Source organism: Zingiber officinale, chromosome 11B, assembly GCF_018446385.1.
Source record: "Zingiber officinale cultivar Zhangliang chromosome 11B, Zo_v1.1, whole genome shotgun sequence".
Taxonomy (NCBI): Eukaryota; Viridiplantae; Streptophyta; class Magnoliopsida; order Zingiberales; family Zingiberaceae; genus Zingiber; species Zingiber officinale.
Window position 1 is genome coordinate 86,287,359 of NC_056007.1, and position 23,399 is coordinate 86,310,757.

General features: G+C 41.0%; 1 pseudogene; it reads left to right on the top strand.

Moving 5' to 3' along the window:
* The first annotated feature begins 201 nt into the window (after positions 1–201).
* LOC122034138 lies at positions 202–23,186 on the top strand (annotated as a pseudogene).
* Positions 23,187–23,399: the final 213 nt, after the last annotated feature.

Consider the following 23,399-nt stretch of genomic DNA (forward strand, 5'->3'; position numbering starts at 1 on the left):
AACTTTATTATTCGGGAATATTCACCAGAAGTTGCAACACTTCATTAAATCATGCTTCTTCTAATGTGCCCTCGCTGCTCGTCAAGGGAGCCCAGTCTCGATCCCACAAGGGCGACTTCCTCAGCTTCACCCTTCCGGAAGCTTCCTCCCCTCAAGGTAGCTTTCGGTCTGCTCTCTCACACGGTGACGGTGACGGTGACCATGCACTGCTCTGTGGCGAGAGCGAGGTCTTCCAGAGTGCAAGCTGACTTCTTCAAAGCGCTAGCGTACGTTTATGTCGACGACAATCCGGATATTGTCGTCAATGTGGCTTTCCTCCTCATGGATCTTATTGATGGAGTCATCGGAGATGACGATGATAATGAGGAGCATGCATGTTCGTGCCCTGGTGGATGCCCTCCTAGAAAATAATGCCCTCGAGCTCCTCATTCTAAACCTTGCCCGTCTCTCTGAGGCCGACTCTGATGAGACGATGACCATTCATAGCACCCAATAAGCAATCGAGAACCTTATTGAGGTTAAACCTATTGCTGCTGAGCTTGCTTGTGAGTGGACCAAGGCAGGATAAAGGTGTGTGAATTTGATGCAAACAATCAGTATGCATCGGAGAATATTCTAGCAATCCTACTTCAAAACAACCCTACGAACTAGAAACGGCTAGGCCAGATAAATGGTGGCGATGTGGTTCTATAGGCGATGGTACCGAGGATCAAGAGGATGTTGGACCGTTGACGGCCTACTAGAAGAGAGGTGAATAGTCTTGTAAAATGAGTTAAACAAATATCTTACTTTCAAACTTAGCCGGATACAATATTAATTAAAACAAGTAATTAACATAAAAATAATAACTTAAAGAAAGTTAAGAAGGCCAAGGGTTTTACTTGGTTATAACCTAGGTGGTTGTTACTCCAAGGTAGTTGAAAAAGTTGCAGTAAAAAACGACTCCTTCGTGAAGGCAGAGTAGCCTCTTACAGACTTTGAAAGATCAAGAATCACTAAAGAAATCAATACAGTGATTGTTGTTTGAACTCTTAGCTCTAGGGTGTTATTTATATGATTCTAGGAAAAGTTACTGTTATGCTTGTAAGTACTCCGGATTAGTTTTGATGTGGTTAATCAAGTCAAGTTAGGTCATGTTGTGTTTTGATTCTTGTGTCTAAGCGTACAAGAACTTAGGAACATAAGAAGTCGAGCGGAAGACATAGCAGACGAAAAGAATGACACGGGAAGCAAGTTAACGAGCTCGATGCATCCGAGTGACGAGAAGTTGCGAAAGAGTACACTGATGGAGCAAGAAGGACGCGCGCACATTTCCGAGGGACGAGAGCTGGAGCAGAAGACTGCTCGAGGAGAGAAGGTCAGAGTTGGATTTGAGTGAGCTCAACTCTGGATGGCCAGAGAATCACCGGAGCGACTGGAGCAAAAGCTGGATAAGTCAACGTGAAGTTGACTTGTCTAGGCACTGGACCAAGTCCAAGCGCCTGGACTCCAAGTGCCCGAACCACCCTGGTGATGAAAGGGTGCCTTGGTGAGCCGAGCAACTGCTGTAAGGATGAGTTTGAAGTCCACGTCAGCAACACTCTAGGTGCCCAAACCGGTCCCGGCTCCCGGGCGAGAATAAAATTTTATCCATGAGTCATTGAAGAGCCATTGAGAAGAAGATAGAGTGCATCGTTGGGGGCAACCACAGCTGCCACGATAGCCAACGGTCAAATCTGACCAAAGGGCTATAAAAGGAGAGCTTGTTCTCCTATTTGATAACAACACTTAGCTTGTATATGAGTTTCTAATTTTTGGTTTCATTTTTTGAGCTGTTAATCGCTGTACAGGGCTTCTCCACCTCCAATCTTTATTGGAGAAAGAGTTTCGATGGTGCACTTCACTTGTCTTGGATTAGCAACCTCCCCGGTTGCAAACCAAATAAATATGATAGACTCGTCTATTCTTTTATGTAATTTATTTCTATTAATTAACAAGTGTCTCTTAGTTAAAGTCGAAAGAATGAGAAGAGTATATTTGTAATTTCAAGGTAATTCACCCTCCTCTTACAGGCTGCACCAGGACCAATAATTGGTATCAAAGCTCGGACCGCTCAAAAGGACTAACTGTCAACTGAAGTAACAAGACGATGGTCGGATCCAGCATTCACCCACCCAATTGTTCGAGGGAGAATTTGCTCTTTGGAAGCGTAAAATGGAGGTATATTTTAAAACTGATTTCGATATATTTCTAACTTCAAAAAATTGCTCTGTCATACCCAAAGATCAACAAGGAGTAAAAAAAAAAAAAAAAGTATCTTTGGAACAAGAAAGAGCAGACCGACTTCGTAGCCAACGGTAAAGCATAATTTCATCTGCTTACCATACTACTGACCTAAGAAGTCAACCGGATCGAAAACTATGACTCAGCAAAAGAACTTTGGGAGAAGTTCCTGGAGCTACACGAAGGTACCTCGGAAGCCAAGCAAACAAGATGGGACATCCTCTGAAATCAGCTAACAACCCTCTCAATGAATAAGGGAGAGAAGGTAGCTCAACTTCATGCAAAGATCAAGGAACTGATCACACGACTCAATAATCTCGAAGAATTAGTAACGAATCAGGACTCAATTCGGTACGCATTCTACACCTTTCTGAGAACACAAGAATGATCAATCTTAGTAGATGTATACTACATCTCTAAGGACTTGGAGATAAGTACCCTTGAAGAATTATTCTCAACTTTCAAACTATACGAGTTTCGATGTGTAGGAATTACAAAAGAAATAGAGTCAAGTCAGAACCTAGCCTTGCAAGCCAAGAATGACGAACCATACACATCACTCGACGAAGATGAAACAACTTTTATGGTAAGCAAGTTTTCAAAAATTTTAAGTCTAACAACTTTGGTAAGAAACAGACAATGAAGCTTCAGATTCTACAATTGTAATGAAGAAGATCATGTAAAAGACAACTGCTTAAAATTGAAGAACAAGACAAAAGAGAAGGATAGAGAGCCAAATAAAACCAAACACAAGAATCTTAGAGCAACATGGGACGAGTTATCATCCGAGTCCATGTTGGAAGAGTATGTCGGAGTACTAGCACTAATAGTGGATCACTAGAAAGATTATGAAAGTACCTCAAAGATGAGCATCGACAAAGCAAGAGACAATTCAAAAGAAAACAACAATGAAGGAGGAGCGTCGAATAACGAGATCGACTTGGTAAGTGAGGTACATTCTCAACCTCTCGATAAGTTGTATAAATGTATCAAAATGCTTTCTAGAAGCTCGTGGAAACTAGAAACGAAAATTGAATAATTAAAAAAGGAGAATTTAGAATTAAGAGTTACCTTAGTAAAATCATGCCTATTAGAATATTTTGATAAATTGAAGGTTGAAAATGAAAAGTTGAATGATCAAATAGAAAAATTTAAAAAGAATCATTCGAATTTTCAAAATTTTAGAAATTCTCGTAGATTTAATTGCTATTTTAGATACTACAAAGATTAAATTACAAAAGTGTCACGAAAATATATTCCTAAAAAATATCTTGTTAATCTAGTATGTAGGAACCTATATTGGATTCTAAAATAGTGTCTAGATTAAATTTTCTCTAATATAATTGATTTGCTAGGTTAGAATTTCTTTACTTAAAAAAATATTTTTTGTGCAAACTTTCTGTTAGAGTTTTTGTTCAAAAATTTTATAATGATAAAACAGCAGATATTTTGTTTGAATAAAATTTTTTGAATTTTTTTACTGTTAATGAATTTCCTAGTCTTTTTTCCAAAAAATTAATTTTAATATTAAAAATTCTTGAAACTTGAATTTTAAAAAATCTAATTTTTTTATAGATATAAATTCAATCTTACATACTTAAAAATTAGCAAGATTTTTTAGATAAAAATCTATTTGAAATATTTATTTTCTAAAACTACATGTTTTTCACAAAATAAATTATTTCTCTTAAAGTAAATTTATGTTTTTTTGAAATTTTTTATCCTAATCCTAATATTTTTGTTTAATGTTATTTCAAAATTTATTGCGGATTTCAAATCATATTTCTTTTATTTTTCAGAAATCTGGTTTTTAAATTTATAAATTCAAATATTTAAAAATAATTCTTGAAATTTTTTTTTATCTTGATCACTATTTCAATCACTTTTAGTAAAAAATTTAGATTTTTTCTTAACTTACCCCTAATTTTTTGATGTGATCAAAGGGAGAGAGAAATTTAGAAGGTTAAGGGAGAGTTAATATTGTAATATTTTACTTGTACTTAATTACAATACTTTACTAGTACTTAATTGCAAAAATATTTTATATTGTGATTAACCCTAACTTAATTTGGGTTGGCGTACATAAAAAAAAGGAGAGATTGTAAGTACCCCGGATTGATTTTGATATGGTCAACCAAGTCAAGTTAGATCCTGTTGTGTTTTGATCCTTATGTCTAAGCGTGCAGAAACTTAGGAACACAAGAAGTCGAGTGGAAGACAGAGTACTGGATGAAAAAGATGACACGGGAAGCGAGTCGACGGGTTCGGTGCATCCGAGAGACAAGAAACTGCGGAAAAATATACCGGTGGAGTGAGAAGGATGCATTCAGCGCTTCCAAGGGATGAGAAGCCAGAGCTGTAGAAAACTACTCGAGGAGAGAAGGCCGGAATTGGGTTTGGGTGAGCTCAACTCTGGATAACCGGAGAATCACGTAAGCGATTGGAGTAGAAGTCGGACAAGTCAACGTGAAGTTGACTTATCCAGGCGCCCAGACCCTGGTGCAGAAAGGGCACCTCAGTGAGCCGAGCCGTTGTTGCAAAGAAAACTTCAAAGTCCACGTCAACAATACTCCAGGCGCTCAGAGTGGTCTAAGCGCTTGGACCATCTTAGTGCAGAAAGGGCACCTCGGTGAGTCGAGTCGTTGCTGCAAGGATGATTTCGAAGTTCACATCAGCAACACTTTGTTGGTGCGGGAAGCATCCGACAATCGACCGTTGTTTTGATAATGGCAAATAAAATTCAAAGTTAAGTTGTCTTGTGATCTAACATACTTAATTGAGTGTTTCAAGAAAGTCCTAGCTACGGTTAGGTAGGTGGAAAACCGTAGGGGGTGGTAACCCTATGTCATAGGGGGTGGTACCCCTATGCGGGAAGTCTTGGCGGGCCGAGAGCTTCAGGCAAAAGTCCTAGGGGGGGTAACCCTAGGTGGAAAGCCCTGGTGTCGCGAACCAGGTGAAAGACTGGATCAACCGGGAAGCGGAAGTCCAGCAGAAAGTCCGGAAGCTTCGAACGTTGAGCAAAAGTCCAGTCGATCTGGAGGATTGCACTGGCAACAGGTAAATCTCCTGAGTGGAGTAGGTGAGGACGCGTTCCCCATAGAGGGAACAGTAGGCGTCGGGTCGACCTAGAGTTTCCGGTTGGAAATCCGAAGTCAGACCCGGACAATCCGACGACTGTCAAGTTTATCTATCATATTATTTCTGTGCTAACTTTGTTTTGCAGGGTTTGTGTTTGGGACTAACACAATTTACAGGAACAAAGGAGCAACTCAGACCTCGGATGAACAGTATCCGAGGCGCCTCCATGGAGCTTGGAGGCGCCTCGGGTGCTAGCCGAAGCCAGCTGTCTAGAGGAGCTGGAGGCGCCTCGGAGGAAGCTGGAGGCGCCTTGGACCAGGCGTTGGAGGCGCCTTGGATCAGCTTGGAGGCGCCTTCAGTGGGATAAGGTGCGACCAGATCAGAGCTGATCCACGCGTGCGACTCGGCGGCTTGGAGGCACCTCGGATAGGCTTGAAGGCGCCTCCAACACTGTTTAAAAGGGGACTTCGACCAGAAGCTTGAGACAACGAATTCTAAGCAATCCTTACGATGTAAGCTGCCTACGAGACGATCCCGAAGTGCTGAAACGACATCCCGACGACCCGAAGCTTCAGTTTCAATCTAGTTGTTGTCGGTATAAAGTTTATTTCAGTTCATAATTGTACTTAGTTTGTAATATTCTTTCGTGATTATAGTTGTTGCCCAACGTAAACGCTCAACGAGCGTGGGCCTTGGAGTAGAGGTCGCCCTAGGCTCCGAACCAAGTAAATCTTGGTGTCCTTCTGTGTGTTGATTGCTTTGTTTATTTATTTATTTCCGCTGCTTTATAACTTGATAGTTTTACGAATTCGAAAAGTGTGAAAGCCACGAGCGCTATTCACCCCGCCCCCCTCTAGCGCTTTCGATCCAATAATTGGTATCAGAGCGGAGACGCGTTGATCTGGTGCAACCACCAATCACGCAATTTATTTTTCGTGGTATTTTCAGTTTTTACGGAGTCAATTAGAATTAGCTTAATAGCTATATTCTAATTAATTTTTTGAATCAGATTTTGCTCGAGACTGGTGCAACACCACTCGAGTTCGCAAATTCTTAACTTTATTTCCCGCACTACTAATCCAAGACCTAGTCTTGGGATATTTTTATTTTTTGTTGTTGCATATCACAAATGACCCAACAAAAAGGTTTCAGCACCATTCGCCCCCCACTTTTCTCCGGAGAAGACTTCAGATATTGGAAGGGGCGAATGGAAACCTTCCTCAAGACACAGTTCTACACGTGGATGATCATCAAAACCGGACTACAACTACCATCCGACGAAGACGGCAAGCCAACACCCTGCGAAAAATGGGAACCAACCCTAATCAAGAAGGTGGAAGCTGATGCCAGAGCGACCTGCACCCTCCAGTGCGGACTGACCAAGGAGGAACTCAACAGAGTTGGACCATTCTCCAGCGCAAAAGAGCTTTGGGAGAAGCTGATCGAACTCCACGAGGGCACCTCCGATACTAAGGTAAGCAAGAGAGATCTCTTGTTCAATAAATTATATAATTTAAAAATGCAGGAAGACGAGACGGCCAGCCAACTTCACGCTCGTATACAAGACATACTAAACTCCCTCCACGCGATCGGGCAAAAGGTCGAGAACAGGGACATCATAAGGTACGCACTTAATGTTAGGACCAAAAGTAGCTAGAGGGGGGGGGGGGGTGAATAGCTCGTCGCGTTCGCTCGGTGCGCTTCGTTGCTTGGCGTTGCTTGTTTCTTCTTGGATGTGTAGCGGAAAATACAGAAACAAACACAAGCACGCTAACACTAGGATTTTACTTGGTATCCACCTCACAAGAGGTGACTAATCCAAGGATCCACACCAACGCACACACCCTCCACTATGAATAACACTCCTTTATGGTAACTACCAAAGGCGGAGAAGCCCTACAACACTCTCAATACAAGAAGAAGAAAGGGAAATACAAGTTAAGCAAAAGCTTACAAGATGTGCAGTAAAAACCCTAACCCTAACTTCTTCCTCTTGCAATAGATCCGCCTCTTGACTTGGAAAGCCTCCAAGAACCTTCAAGAACTGGCGATCACGTGCTTGTAGAGAGCTGTGGAGGAGCTGGAATGAATCTGAGAAGAGCTCGTGAAGAGATTTCCGAAGACCACGCTCGCCTGCGGCTTTAAACCCGACGCAACGGTCGGATCCCGATCGATTCGAATGTTCTGAATCGATCGGGGAGGCTTTGGATCGATCCACGGATCGATCCAGAGCGCGTGCACAGAAGCGCGCTGGATCGATCCACGGATCGATCCGGCGCTATCGCGGCGATCGTCCCGATCGATCGGTGATCGATCGGGACCTCGATCGATCACGGATCGATCCGAAGCTTCTGACCGGGAAGAATCGGATCGATCGCGATCGATCCACGACTGAATCGATCCACGGATCGATCCGGCGCGATTTTGCCCAAAACCAAGTCCCAAACCTCCCTAACCAACATCCGGTCAACCTTGACTGTTGGTACATCATGCCTCGCATCGGTCACTCCCTTGACCTGCTAGGACTCCCCACCAAGTGTCCGGTCAATCCCTTTGACCCACTTGGACTTTTCTCGTCGTGCCAAGTATCCGGTCACTCCATTGACCTACTTGGACTTCCACCGGATGTCGGTCAACCTTGACCCATCTGGACTTCCTCTTGCCAAGTATCCAGTCAATCCTTTGACCTACTTGGGCTTCCCAACACCAGATGTCCGATCATCCTTGATCCATCTGGATTTCCTTCCTTGCCAAGTATCCAGTCAATCCTTTGACCTACTTGGACTTCCCAACACCAGATGTCCGATCATCCTTGATCCATCTGGATTTCCTTCCTTGCCAAGTATCCAGTCAATCCTTTGACCTACTTGGACTTCCCAACACCAGATGTCCGATCATCCTTGATCCATCTGGATTTTCCCTTGCCTGGCTTCACTCACCAGGACTTTCACCTAGCTTCACTCACTAGGGTTTTCCATCTGCCTAGTTTCACTCACTAGGACTTTCACCTGGCTTCACTCACCGGGACTTTCACCTAGCTTCACTCACTAGGATTTCGCCTAGCTTCACTCACTAGGACTTTCACCCGGCTTCACTCACCAGGACTTTCACCTAGCTTCACTCACTAGGGTTTTCCATCTGCCTAGCTTCACTCACTAGGACTTTCACCTGGCTTCACTCACCAGGACTTTCACCTAGCTTCACTCACTAGGATTTCCTTCTGCCTAGCTTCACTCACTAGGACTTTCACCTGGCTTCACTCACCAGGACTTTCACCTAGCTTCACTCACTAGGATTTCCTTCTGCCTAGCTTCACTCACTAGGACTTCCTTCTGCCTAACTTGACAGTTAGGACTTCCCAGTCAAGTATCCGGTCAACCTTGACCTACTTGACTCTTCTTCGATCAATATCTTATTGTCAAACATCTAAACCCAAACCAAGACTCAGCTTGGTTAACCAGGTCAACCTTGACCTGAGGGATGTTGCACCAACAATCTCCCCCTTTTTGATGTTTGACAATACCACAATAACACTTACAATCCCACATGTAAGTTAGGCTAATCCTATAGCCTCCTTCTTCATGCCACTAGGTAATGAACCCATAAATTAAGCTTTTCATTCTCCCCCTAAGAGGGCAAACTCCCTCTAGGTAATGAAAACCTAACTTACTTCCTTTCATTCTCCCCCTATTGGCACACATCAACCTCCTACTAATAAAACACATCAACCCGTCTTTGGACACACATCAACCTATGCTCCAATTTTGGGCACACTTCAACAACTCCATTTGTTGAAGACTCTCCCCCTGAAGAGTTGCTCATCGTGATCACAATTTCACTCATTGTGATCAACACAATAATGAAGGTCCCATACCCTTCATTTATCCTTAACTTCTTCCTCAATGTAGACAAATACCCAACCTTGAGCATTTTCTAACATCTTGAGTTCCCACTTGAAATGATGAGGATATCCACTCCCCATTTATCCCCATTTCAAGTTTAAATGCTCAACCTTGAGCAAGTTCACAGCAGAAGGTTAACCACCTTCCAAGGTTCATGAAAAATAATTTTCATGTCTTTAAAGAGTCCCTCCCCCTAAAGACATGGTGGAAACTTCTGTCATTGCACCAACAATGACTTGGAATCCCTAAACCTTTAGGAAACCCAGATTTAGAAGTTTTGAGGTTCAAATGTTCAAAATTTGAAACAAACCTCAACCTAAACTTCAACTTAGCCTTCCTTTACCATTCCATCCTTGTTTTCAACACGAAAACACCCTTTTTATGTATACAAATGTATTTTAAGGGTTTGGAATGAGTACCTAGACTAAAAATAGGTTCAAAGTGCTGAAATCAGGCTTTCCCAGCCAAAATCAGCAATTTGGATCGATTGGAGTTGGGTTACAATCGATTGAACCTTTCTGAATCGATCCACTGATCGATTCAGACTACCTGGATCGATCGGCTGATCGATCCAGCTCGTGATTTCCCGAATCGATCCATGGATCGATTCAGCACTCAATCGATCCATGGATCGATCGAGACTCGATAGTTGCTGAAATTCCATTTCGGTCAACTAGAAACCCTAGAAAATTCTACAAAATCCAAAATTATGAAATTTCGTGTAGACATTGTTTAGGGCATATATTATCAAGGAAAAATAGTTTTCTATGAAAATACATCATCTTTTCAAAGATTGACACAAACTTGAAAACTTGCAAAAACTTTAGTGTTTTCTTCAAGTTTGTGTCTAACTATTCAATGGTGATTACTATCAAAAGATAGCCTTCACCAAGGTTTTCCAAAATCATTTTGAAAACTTTTTCAAAACCAATATCCCACCATGTTCCTTGGGCATAATGCACATGACTTGTACATTAGCTTTCCCAATGATGGGAAAACACATATCTATGTGTTTTGATGAAACTAAAACTCAAAAGAATGCACTAAATCAACATCTTGAGTTTTGTTCATCATCCTAACATCTCACTTGTATCTAATGTGCACTAAAATACATACAAGTCATCTTATAGGTCTTTGTGAGATGTAGATTTTGGTTTTGCCCTAATCTAGGGATCATGCATATCTATCTAGGCATTTTGGAGATATTAGACACTCACCTAGGATGTCACTTGTTAATAAGTGTTGTTAAATGCCTTTTGTCCTTAATTACAAGGAATTAAACTTAATGCATGATAATGTTATGGCATACATCAAAATAAAATAACTTTCAAAAGAAATATTCCTATAACTACATGATGTATGCATAACATGACATGGTATTTTTGTATTTTTCATGATACGTCATGAATGCAAAAGTAGACATGATGTCATGGCATATGATGGGCAAACAATCATGGCAAGGTTTAGCATAAATAAAATATACCTAGATTAGTTATCTAAGTATCCTTAAAACCTTAGCTAAACTTACAACTTAAACCTAGATTGCCCTTAAGTGCGTCAAGAAAACGTCAAAACCTAAATTGGCATTTCTAATTCCCTTGATTAATTTATGCCAATTGAAATTAAGCATATTCCTCAAATGTTGGCATATTTCATTTTTCCACAAGAGTAGCACTTTAAAGTTAAGGCCCGGATTGCCTTAAATTTCCTAAGAACATACCAAAATCCCAACTTGGTAGCTCTTATGAATTTCCCAATATGTGCCTTTTAAGATTAAAATCAACTTTTCACCACTAGGCACATTTTACTCTTTCAAGGAGTAAATAATAGTTCCATTTCATTTTCAAAGGTTAACAAAAACCTTGAAAATGCTCCTTGAGTGTCAATTTCCTCAAAGTTGGGTTAACTACCCTTCTAATTGGAGTTGACACTCTCTAACCCATTTATGGGGTAGAGAAGATGCTCCTAGGAACCCAAAACCTATTGGTGCTCCTTGGATGCTCTAGGTACTCACTAGGGATAACTTCCCTAGATACCTTCCTAGTGACCTTGTTGGGCTTCTTAGAAGCCTTGGTCACATTTTCTAGGTCAACCCTAGGGATAGCCTCCCTTGTGACCTTGTTAGTGACTTTCTTAGACTTCTTAGAAGTCTTAGTCACTTTGGTTGCAAAAATACTCTTAGGGATGACTTCCCTAGTATTCTTGACTTGACCACTAAACCTAGGGTTTGTTCCATAACTATATGGAACCCTATGATAACTAGGCACATCCTTCTTAGCCTTTGGTTTGTATCCCAAACCTCTATGGCTATTTGATGGCTTTGACTTTCCTAGCCCTAGGTTTTGCTCATTTTGCCCTTTTAGGATATTTTCCATCCTTTTTAGGGTCTTTTCCATTTTATCAAGTCTTGATCTCAAGACTTGATTTTCTATCATTAAATCCTTAGAATTTGGTTTTCATTAAGTCCATGAGCATTTTGGTTTCTAGGCTTGTATCTAAAATCCTTAGAGTTATTGCCTAGACTTTTACCTACATTCCTAACCCTAGGAGTGATAGTCTTAGCATGTAGGGCCACATGCTTTTCCTTAAAGCCCTCATGCTTTCTATTCTTATGGTAAATTGCATTAAAATGATAAAAGTTAGACCTATCATGCTTTTTACCATAATGTAAAGGAGTAGGCTCAATAAATGTTACCTTCTTCTTTACCTTGGAGGCTCCCCCTTGACTAGTGCCTCCTTGAGCCTTGACCCTTTTCTTCCCCTTGGGGCATTGACTACGATAATGCCCCTTTTGATTGCAAGAGAAGCATATAATATGCTCCTTGCTCTTCTTTGTGTTGGGGATGGTCTCCTTGGGCTTCACCTTGCCCTTTTGTGCCACTTGGCCCTTCTTCTTGGCTAATTTAGGGCACTTGCTCTTGTAGTGCCCATGTTCCCTACATTCAAAGCATATAATATGATTTTTATTATTAATTGAAATATTTATACCTTTGCTTGTAGGGGTGACATCTTTTTCTTTGGATCCGGAGGTAGAAGCTTCCTCTTGATCGGACCTTGATTCTCCTCCATTTGATTTTTCTTGACTTGTGGAGGTAGAAGCTTCTTCCTCCTCTTCGTCTCTTGACCCGGATGTAGAAACTTCTCCTTCTTCTTGATCCGGTGTCACCAAGGATTGCTCCCCCTCAATCCTAGAGGTGGAGGCTTCATCATCTTGAATATGAAACAAGGAGTATGCTCCCTCCTTGTTCCCTTCGTTGCATTTCCTTGAGGATGAAGCTTCTTGGATTTCCTCTTCTTCGGAGGTTGAGCATCTCTCAACCTCGGAATCCTCCTCTTGGTCTTGCTCCAAAGAGTCACCCTCTCTGGATTCCATGAAGCTTGGCCAATTTGCTCCAAAGCTCCTTGGCATCTTCGAATTCTCCAACTTGAGCCAAGATGTGGCTAGGCAATAAGTTGACCAAAAGCTTGGTCACTTTGTCATTTGCCTCGCCCCTTCGAATTTGCTCCGAGCTCCATCTGCTTTTCTTTAGAAGCTTGCCCTTGGAGTTTGTTGGAGCTTCGAAGCCTTCCATTAGAGCAAACCATTGCTCTATCTCCATCATAAGAAAAGTTTCGATTCTTGATTTCCAAGAATCGAAGCTTGTGGATGTGTATGGTGGAGCCACCCTTGTGTCAAATCCAAGTCCATCTTGGAATTGCATCTTGAAGTTGAGCTTGATAAAATCTTGAACTTGAAGAATTTGCCCCAACTTCTTCACCCTCTAGCTTTTCTTGATATGCTTGACCCTTCCGGCGATGATTCCGGTGAAGAGCGGCCTTCTCCTTACCACTTGTTAGGACCAAAAGTAGCTAGAGGGGGGGGTGAATAGCTCGTCGCGTTCGCTCGGTGCGCTTCGTTGCTTGGCGTTGCTTGTTTCTTCTTGGATGTGCAGCGGAAAATACAGAAACAAACACAAGCACGCTAACACTAGGATTTTACTTGGTATCCACCTCACAAGAGGTGACTAATCCAAGGATCCACACCAACGCACACACCCTCCACTATGAATAACACTCCTTTATGGTAACTACCAAAGGCGGAGAAGCCCTACAACACTCTCAATACAAGAAGAAGAAAGGGAAATACAAGTTAAGCAAAAGCTTACAAGATGTGCAGTAAAAACCCTAACCCTAACTTCTTCCTCTTGCAATAGATCCGCCTCTTGACTTGGAAAGCCTCCAAGAACCTTCAAGAACTGGCGATCACGTGCTTGTAGAGAGCTGTGGAGGAGCTGGAATGAATCTGAGAAGAGCTCGTGAAGAGATTCCGAAGACCACGCTCGCCTGCGGCTTTAAACCCGACGCAACGGTCGGATCCCGATCGATTCGAATGTTCCGAATCGATCGGGGCTGGATCGATCCACGGATCGATCCGAGTTTCTGAGATAAGCGCTGGATCGATCCACGGATCGATCCGGCGCTTATCGCGCGAAGCAGCCGCGTCGATCCGATCGGTAGGGACCTGAATCGATCCACGGATCGATCCGAGCTTCTGATTTGGAAGAATCGGATCGATCCACCGATCGATCCACGGCTGAATCGATCCACGGATCGATCCGACGCGATTTTGCCCAAAACCAAGTCCCAAACCTCTAACCAACATCCGGTCAACCTTGACTGTTGGTACATCATGCCTCGCATCCGGTCACTCCTTGACCGCTAGGACTCCCCACCAAGTGTCGGTCAATCCCTTTGACCCACTTGGACTTTTACTCGTCGTGCCAAGTATCCGGTCACTCCATTGACCTACTTGGACTTCCACCAGATGTCGGGTCAACCTTGACCCATCTGGACTTCCTCTTGCCAAGTATCCATCAATCCTTTGACCTACTTGGACTTCCCAACACCGGATGTCCGATCATCCTTGATCCATCTGGATTTTCCCTTGCCAAGTATCCATCAATCCTTTGACCTACTTGGACTTCCCAACACCGGATGTCCGATCATCCTTGATCCATCTGGATTTCCTTCTTGCCAAGTATCCATCAATCCTTTGACCTACTTGGACTTCCCAACACCGGATGTCCGATCATCCTTGATCCATCTGGATTTCCTTCCTTGCCCGGCTTCACTCACGGGACTTTCACCTAGCTTCACTCACTAGGGTTTTCCATCCGCCTAGTTTCACTCACTAGGACTTTCACGGCTTCACTCACGGGACTTTCACCTAGCTTCACTCACTAGGTTTCCTTAGCTTCACTCACTAGGACTTTCACCTGGCTTCACTCACCAGGACTTTCACCTAGCTTCACTCACTAGGGTTTTCCATCTGCCTAGCTTCACTCACTAGGACTTTCACCTGGCTTCACTCACCAGGACTTTCACCTAGCTTCACTCACTAGGATTTCCTTCTGCCTAGCTTCACTCACTAGGACTTTCACCTGACTTCACTCACCAGGACTTTCACCTAGCTTCACTCACTAGGATTTCCTTCTGCCTAGCTTCACTCACTAGGACTTCCTTCTGCCTAACTTGCCAGTTAGGACTTCCCAGTCAAGTATCCGGTCAACCTTGACCTACTTGACTCTTCTTCGATCAATATCTTATTGTCAAACATCTAAACCCAAACCAAGACTCAGCTTGGTTAACCAGGTCAACCTTGACCTGAGGGATGTTGCACCAACACTTAATGCTTTTCCGAGGAGCACATTGTGGGCATCAATGGTAGATGCCTACAAAGTCTCCAAGGATTTATCTTCCATTAGATTAGACGAACTATTTTCTGAATTTGAACTTCACGAGCAGACTAATACACAGCCACCCGAGAAAGGTGTAGCTTTGCTTGCAGGTACCAGTAGAACACGCGAACCAAGATCACGACGAAGAACCGAGCCAGAGTCGAAACCAGAACCAGACTCAGACGACGAAGACGACGAACTAACAACCGAACTCATGAACTTGGTAAAGAAGCTCTACAAGAAAAAGAAGGGTTTCAACAAGAAAGACCTAAAGAAGACAGTCCAATCAAAGGAGGGTCAACCGAGGTCGAAGGTCAAGTTTGAGGTGACCTGCTACGGATGCAACTAGAAGGGGCATATCAAGGCCAATTGCCCCAATCAGAAGGATGCAAAGAAGCAAAGAAAGAAGAAGGTACTAAAAGCAACCTTTGAAGAATCTTCAGAAGAGGATACCGACGACGAGCTCGAACAGACGAGCCTTCTTGCCCTGATGGCCCGAGACCAGATCGATGTGTCCGAGAGCGAGTCGGAAGCAGAATCGGAAAGAAGCCACGGATCTGTATCCGTTTCCGTTTCCGAAGGGCCCGATCCCTCTGAATTTGATCAATGGATGATAGATAGTGGATGCTCCAGACATATGACTGGAGATAGGTTGAAGTTCACTAAGCTCAAACTGAAGAACCTAGGGTTAGTTGCGTTCGGCAACGACGGTAAACTTAAGGTAATTGGAAGAGGTAATATCGAACTTGACTCCAATTTTGTCATTCAAAAAGTTCTATTAGTTGAAAATTTTAATTTCAATCTATTGAGTATTAGCCAGCTATGTGATAGTGGATATTTAGTTACCTTTGATAATTCTGGATGCTTAATTGAAAACGTTGACAACCCCAAAATCATATTTAAAGGACTTAGGAAAAATAACATCTATACAATTGACTTACCCTCAATAAAGTGTCTCTTGACATAACAAGTGGAAACCAACTTGTGGCACAGAAGACTAGGTCACACTCATATTAGACTCATTTCGAAAATGAGTCAAAACGGCTTAGTCAGAGGATTGCTAAAATTAAGAAATCTAGAAAATACAATTTGTCATCCCTGTCAACAAGGAAAACAAACCAAGTCAACCCACAAGTCAACCAATCTAGAAAGAACCAACTCCTTACTTAAGCTCCTTCACCTAGATCTATTTGATTCACATGGAGCCAAGTCACTAAGCAAGAAACAGTATTGCTTAGTTATAATTGATGACAACTCCAAGTTCACCTGGGTAAAATTTCTAAAAACAAAAGATGAAACTTTTGAAGTCTTTAGCAATTTTTGTAAATTAACAGAAAATGAAAAAGATACTAAAATTAAAAGGATTAGAAGTGATCATGGGGGGGAATTTGAAAATCATAGATTTATCCAATTTTGTAAAACCAACGGATACAAACATGAATTTTTATGCCCTAGAACCCCCCAACAGAACATGCTAGTAGAACGGAAAAATAGAACCTTACAAGAAGCTGCTAGGACCATGCTAAACGAATATAATCTAAATCATCAATTTTGGGCCGAAGCAATAAATACGGCAAACTATATTCAAAATAGAATTCTAATTAACAAACTTTATAATAAAACCCCCTATGAAATTTATTATAATAAAATTCCCAACCTAAACTACCTAAAAGTATTTGGATGTAAAGTTCATATTTTAAACACTAAAGACTACCTAGGAAAATTTACACCCAAATTAAACCAAGGAATCTTTTTAGGGTACTCTACAACCAGTAGGGCCTATAGAGTCTATAATCACAATACCCTAAAAGTTGAAGAAACAACTAATATAATATTTGATGAAGAAAATAATCTACCAAATATAGATCAAAATATTGACATTAAACCAAGAATTAAAGAAGACGATAAAATTCAACTTAACACTAGTAAACCAGAGGAACTAAATCCTAACACAAATATAAGACCAACAAGAATAGGTACTTCTCACCCACCTGATCAAATTTTGGGTGACCCAAACCTAGGAGTTAGAACTAGATCCTCATATAGAAACTTGAGTCAGATTGCCCTTATTTCAAAGATTATGTCTAAGACTATAGTAGAAGCCCTACCCGACCCAGACTGGATCATTGCTATGCAGGAAGAGCTAGCACAATTCGAAAGAAACCAAGTCTGGGAACTTGTACCTAAACCCATAGATAAGTCCATAATTGACACCAAATGGGTATTTAGGAACAAATTGGATGATCAGGGTGAAATAATTAGAAACAAGGCCAGACTAATAGCAAAAGGATTCAGTCAGGTTGAAGGTTTAGATTATGACGAAACCTATGCACCAGTAGCTAGACTCGAATCCATTAAGATGCTGCTGGCTTATGCAGCGCATAAAGGATTTAGATTATACCAAATGGATGTCAAGTCAGCCTTTTTGATTGGATTTATTAAAGAAGAGGTATATGTAGGTCAACCCCCAGGCTTTAAGGACTTAGATCATCCAAACCATGTATTTAGATTAAAAAAGGCCTTATATGGACTAAAACAAGCACCTAGGGCATGGTATGAACTGTTATCTAATTACCTAATATCCAAGGGCTTTAATCAAGGTCAAATAGACCAGACTCTATTCGTCAAAACAATAGAAACAGATATTTTTGTCGCCCAAATCTATGTTGACGACATAATTTTTGGCTCAACCAACACCAAACTGTTAAAAGAATTTGTTAATCTAATAGAAAATGAATTTGAGATGAGTTTAGTGGGGGAACTCAATTTCTTCTTAGGTTTACAAATTAAACAAACCAAAGATGGAATCTACATTTACCAAACCAAATATGCCAAAGAACTAATTAAAAAATTTGGCATGGAAAACTCAAAAATTATAAATACTCTAATGGCAACAAATAGCAACATTGATTCCGACCCAGATGGAAAACCAGTAGACCCAAAGTACTATAGAAGTATAATAGGTAGTCTACTCTACCTAACTGCAAGTCGGCCCGATATCCTGTTTGCAGTAGGTATGTGCGCAAGATATCAATCCTGTGCAAAAGAATCACACCTAATATATGTTAAAATGATACTTAGGTACATTAAGGGCACCCTAAATGTAGGACTTTGGTACCCTAGAACTTGTACCCTTGACCTTGTTGGCTACTCTGATTCAGACTATGTCGGGTGCAAGTTAGATAGAAAAAGCACAAGTGGGAGCTGCCAAATTCTAGGTCAATGCCTAGTAAGTTGGTCAAGCAGAAAGCAACACTGTATTGCTCTATCCACTACTGAAGCTGAATACATAACACTAGGAGAATGTGCCTCCCAACTTTTGTGGATGATGCATACACTAAAAGATTATCAGCTAGAATACAAAAATATAAAAATTTTAATTGACAATACAAATTCAATTAACTTAACCAAAAATCCAATTCACCACTCCAGGACCAAACACATAGAGGTAAGACACCATTTTGTAAGAGATCATGTGGCTAAGGGTGAAATTGTACTCAGCTATGTTGAGTCCAAGTCAAACCTAGCTGACATTTTCACCAAACCCCTACCTGAACTTGAGTTCAGTGCACTTAGAAGGCAAATAGGAATGTGTTGGGTAGAATTTTTTTTTATTTTCAAATCAGCTTCGTACAGTTTTCAAAATCATCGTATGTTTTAAAAATTCTAGGAAAACATTGTTTTTAAAATTCCAGTTTTACTAGACTTTCAAAAATATGGAATTAGCTTAGGCTCTACCCTAGAAATCTTGCTCCCCTAGAATTCAGCCAGAGCATCTCACAAACACCTATGCTTACCTTGCTTGTGTTTGAAAAACATAGAACGTCATGAGATGCATAGGGTACAACCTAGACTCAAGAATGCTTATATCTGTGTATCAATATGAGTCTGAGCGTTAAACACCTAGTTAACATTAATCAAGTCAAGTCTTCCAGCACTAGTCAAATCTAACTGGATCTATTGACTTAACTTGACTAACCAAGTGAAAGCTATTGCCCTCTAGGTAATCAGCTAGTAGCTAACTGGTTAGACATGTGGCCGCAAACCCAAGTGCTTGATTTTTAAATTTTTTTTGGCATGAACATTAGGGCTCTGATACCTTACTTAAAGCGGAAATAACTAATTAACAATCAATCTAACTCAACTCATGCTTGGACATTAACGATTAAAGCTCTTCCCTTGCCCTCAAAAGCTTTAAACTAATTATTTGACTAAAAGGAAAATTCTTTCAAATTTAAACTCTAAGCTAAGTTTTCAAAACCTTAAAACTTTCGAATCATTTTTGTGTACTTATTTTTGAAAATTCTGGCTAAGTATTTTTAGACTAAGCTTTCAAAATTCTAGCCATTTTAAAATGCTAAAGTATTTTTGAAAAATTAAAAATACTAAGTACTTTTCAAAGTCAACCTTTTAGCTTTTTGAAAGAAAAATTACTCTTTAAACCTTAGTTTCACTTAGCTAAAGGATATTATACAAAATCAAAATACCTTGTCCCTTAAAAACCTAATGTTTCAAAATCCTAACTAAATTACTTAAAACTAAAATTGTTTTTGCTATACTACAAAAGAAAACTCTTTCTCCTGCAAATTTAATTTGAAAACCAAACTTCAAGCTCAAAATGTTTTAACTTAGTGAATTTGATTTACAAGAAATTTTACTTTTAAAAGTTCAGATTTTTTTCTCTCTCCTAAATATCTTCACAAAGACTTAAGACTTTTTTTCTCAAACGTGCTTATTTTTTTTGATGAATGGCAAAGGGGGAGAGTAGGCAAATTCAAAAGAAATGTTAAATATAAATTTTTTTTTTTAAGAATGCCTTTATTAAGGAGGAGCCTAACGAAGTTTAAGTGTTTAGCTTAACCACGCGTGCATTTAAAATCTATTAAGCTTACTTACTTAAATTTTATGTATCTATTTTACTTAGCTTTGAATTTCAGTTGTCATAATCAAAAAGGGGGAGATTGTTGATGAGGGAAGCATCCGACGATCGACCGTTGTTTTGATAATGGCAAAGGAATCCAAAGTTAAGTTGTCTTGTGATCTAACATACTTAATTGAGTATTTCAGGAAAGTCCTAACTGCGGTTAGGCAGGTGGAAAACCCTAGGGGGTGGTAACCCTAGGTCATAGGGGGTGGTAACCCTATGCGGAAAGTCTTGGCGGGTCGAGAGCTTCAGGCAAAAGTCCTAGGGAGGTAACCCTAGGTGGAAAGTCCTGGTGTCGCGAACCAGGTGAAAGACTAGATCAGTCGGGAAGCGGAAGTCCAGCAGAAAGTCCGGAAACTTCGAACGCTGAGCAAAAGTCCAATCAATCTGGAGGATCGCACTGGCAACAGGTAAATCTCCTGAGTGGAGTAGGTGAGGACGCGTTCCCCGTAGAGGGAACAGTAGGCGTCGGGTCGACCTAGGGTTTCCGGTTGGAAATCCGAAATCAGACCCGGACAATCCGACGACTGTCAAGTTTATCTATCATATTATTTCTGTGCTAACTTTGTTTTGCAGGGTTTGTGTTTGGGACTAACACAATTTGCAGGAACAAAGGAGCAACTCAGACCTCGGATGAACAGTGTCCGAGGCGCCTCCATGGAGCTTGGAGGCGCCTCGGGTGCTAGCCGAAGCCAGTTGTCTAGAGGAGTTGGAGGCGCCTCGGAGGAAGCTGGAGGTGCCTTGGACCAGGCATTGGAGGCGCCTTGGATCAGCTTGGAGGCGCCTTCAGTGGGATAAGGTGTGACCAGATCAGAGCTGATCCACGCGTGCGACTCGGCGGCCTGGAGGCGCCTCGGACAGGCTTGGAGGCGCCTCCAGCAGTGTTTAAAAGGGGACTTCGACCAGCAGCTTGGGACAACGAATTCTAAGCAATCCTTACGTTGCAAGCTGCCTATGAGACGATCCTGAAGTGCTGCAACGACATCCCGACGACCCGGAGCTTCAGTTTCAATCTAGTTGTTGTCGGTATAAAGTTTATTTCAGTTCATAATTGTACTTAGTTTGTAATACTCTTTCGTGATTATAGTTGTTGCCCAACGTAAACGCTCAACGAGCGTGGGCCTTGGAGTAGGAGTCGCCCTAGGCTCCGAACCAAATAAATCTTGGTGTGCTTCTGTGTGTTGATTGCTTTATTTATTTATTTCCGCTGCTTTATAACTCGATAGTTTTACGAATTCGAAAAGTGTGAAAGTCACGAGTGCTATTCACCCCGTCCCCCCTCTAGCGCTTTCGATCCAACACACTCCAGGCACTCGGACCGGTCCAAGCGCCCGAATGAGGATAAATTTTTATCCAGGAACCATTGAAGAGTCATTGCGAAGAAGATAGAGTGCACCGTTGGTGTGCCTGGACCCACTCTAGGCACCCAGAGATGCTCATCAGGCAATGGACAAATTTGACCAGAGGGCTATAAAAAGAGAGCTTGTTCTCCTGTTCGATAACAACACTTGTATACAAGTTTCTAATTTTTGTTTTCATTTTATGAAATGTTAATCGTTGTACGTGGCTTCTTTGCCTCCGATCTTGATCGAAGAAGGAATTTTGATAGTGCGTTTTACTTATCTTGGATTAGCAACCTCCCCGATTGTAAACTAAGTATATCCGGTAGCCTCATTTATTCTTTTATGCAATTTATTTCTATTTATTAATAAGTGTGTCTTAGTTAAAGTTGAAAAAAATGAGAAGGGTATATTTATAATTTTAGGGCAATTCATCCCCCCTTGCCGGCTACACCAAGACCAACAATGCTGATGTGGCTTGGAATCGCCTCCAAAGACATCCGAGGTACCTCCAACTGGATAAATATTATCCTCGGCAAATGATAACTTTGTAGTTTCTGTTCACTCAAGGCACTTCCGATCAACTGGAGGTGCCTTCAAGAGGATAAAATATTATCCTCAGCAAACGTTAATTCTGTAGTTACTATTCACTCAAGGTGCCTTCGACTAGCTGGAGGTGTCTCGGGTATCGTTCATCCAAGGCCCCTTCAGTGCCTCTTTCAGCAGAGTCACTACCAATGCTCAAGGCGCCTCTAAAACCATTGGAGGCTCCTCTAGCACTATTCATCAAATGATCAATTACAACATTGACCATTCTTTTCCTCATGCTTCCTTGGGCGATGCTCTGGTCGTTTAGAGTTGAGTTCACACGAATCCAACTTCAACTTTCTCCTCGAGTAGACTTCCTCCCCGACTTCTTGTCTTTGGGATGTGCTGCGCACGTCCTTCTCGTCCACTTGTATACTCTTCTGCAACTCCTTGTCTTTTGGATGCACCGAGCCCATCGACTCACTTTCTTAGTCATCATTCTCGCTCGCTGCGTCTTTCGCTCGACTTATTATATTTTTAAGTCCTTGCACACTCAAACACAAGATATCAAATACACATGACATAAATTAACTTATTTGATCACATCAAAACTATCCCGAGGTATTTACTAAGGAGATGCTTGAAAACCTCTTCGACTGTTTGTGCTACTTATCATGCTAATGGAGAACAAAAGAGGTTTTTGAAGTCTGAATGAGTGGAGCTTATGATCATTATCATGAAGTAGAAGAAGTCTGCCTATGGATTGGCAATCAGAGGACTTGATTTTGCAATGACAAAATATTCTGCAGCATGTGAGCGGTTTATGGACGTGCTGGGATTGAAGACAACTTTTGTTGCATTCATGGGTAAGATCCATTGTAGAGGAAAAATAAGAGAGACAGATCACAGGAGGAATTAAAAGAGCACATTGTTACACTTATTGCTTCATTATTTGGTGGCATTTTGAGAGGTTCAAGAAGGGACTGATCATTGAGCAAATTTGTAGAAAATGAGTTTGAAAAGATAGACCGACTTATGAAACTCTATATGCGATACTCTAACAGGGTAAAATTAGAGACTCAAAGGCTTGATGCACTTGAATTGGATGATTTAGAGATTGATGAAGAGCTACAACTGAAAGCTAGAAGCCGGGCTTTACACTTTTCAATTAATTGTTGTAATTTTGGGACATCTCTGGTCATCTAATCATCCCAGGATAAGGGAGAGGATTGAGCTACTATTAAAACAAAATAGATTGACAAAGAATTATGGGGGAGATTATGGAGATTCAATTTATTCTGATAAAGAGATTAAAGTCCGGCAGCTGCTAATAGGTTTTATTGATTTAGTGTCAAATAATCTTTCTCTTAGGCTACCATCTAAAATTATTTTAAATTTGTGGATGAGATCTTTCAACTTTGGGTCACTGATGTAGTAGAATATGAAAATTATTATTATTATTATTGATAATTTTATTCTTTTAATATTTAAGGTATTTTTGATAATTTAGATTTTTTTTTAATTTCTATCTTTTATATTTTTTGTATTTTTATATTTTAAGTTAGTTTAATTTTTTTCTTTTAGAATTTATTTCCTTTTTGAGGAATTGTAGTTCATATATTGGAATTTCATAAATTTGATTGTACGA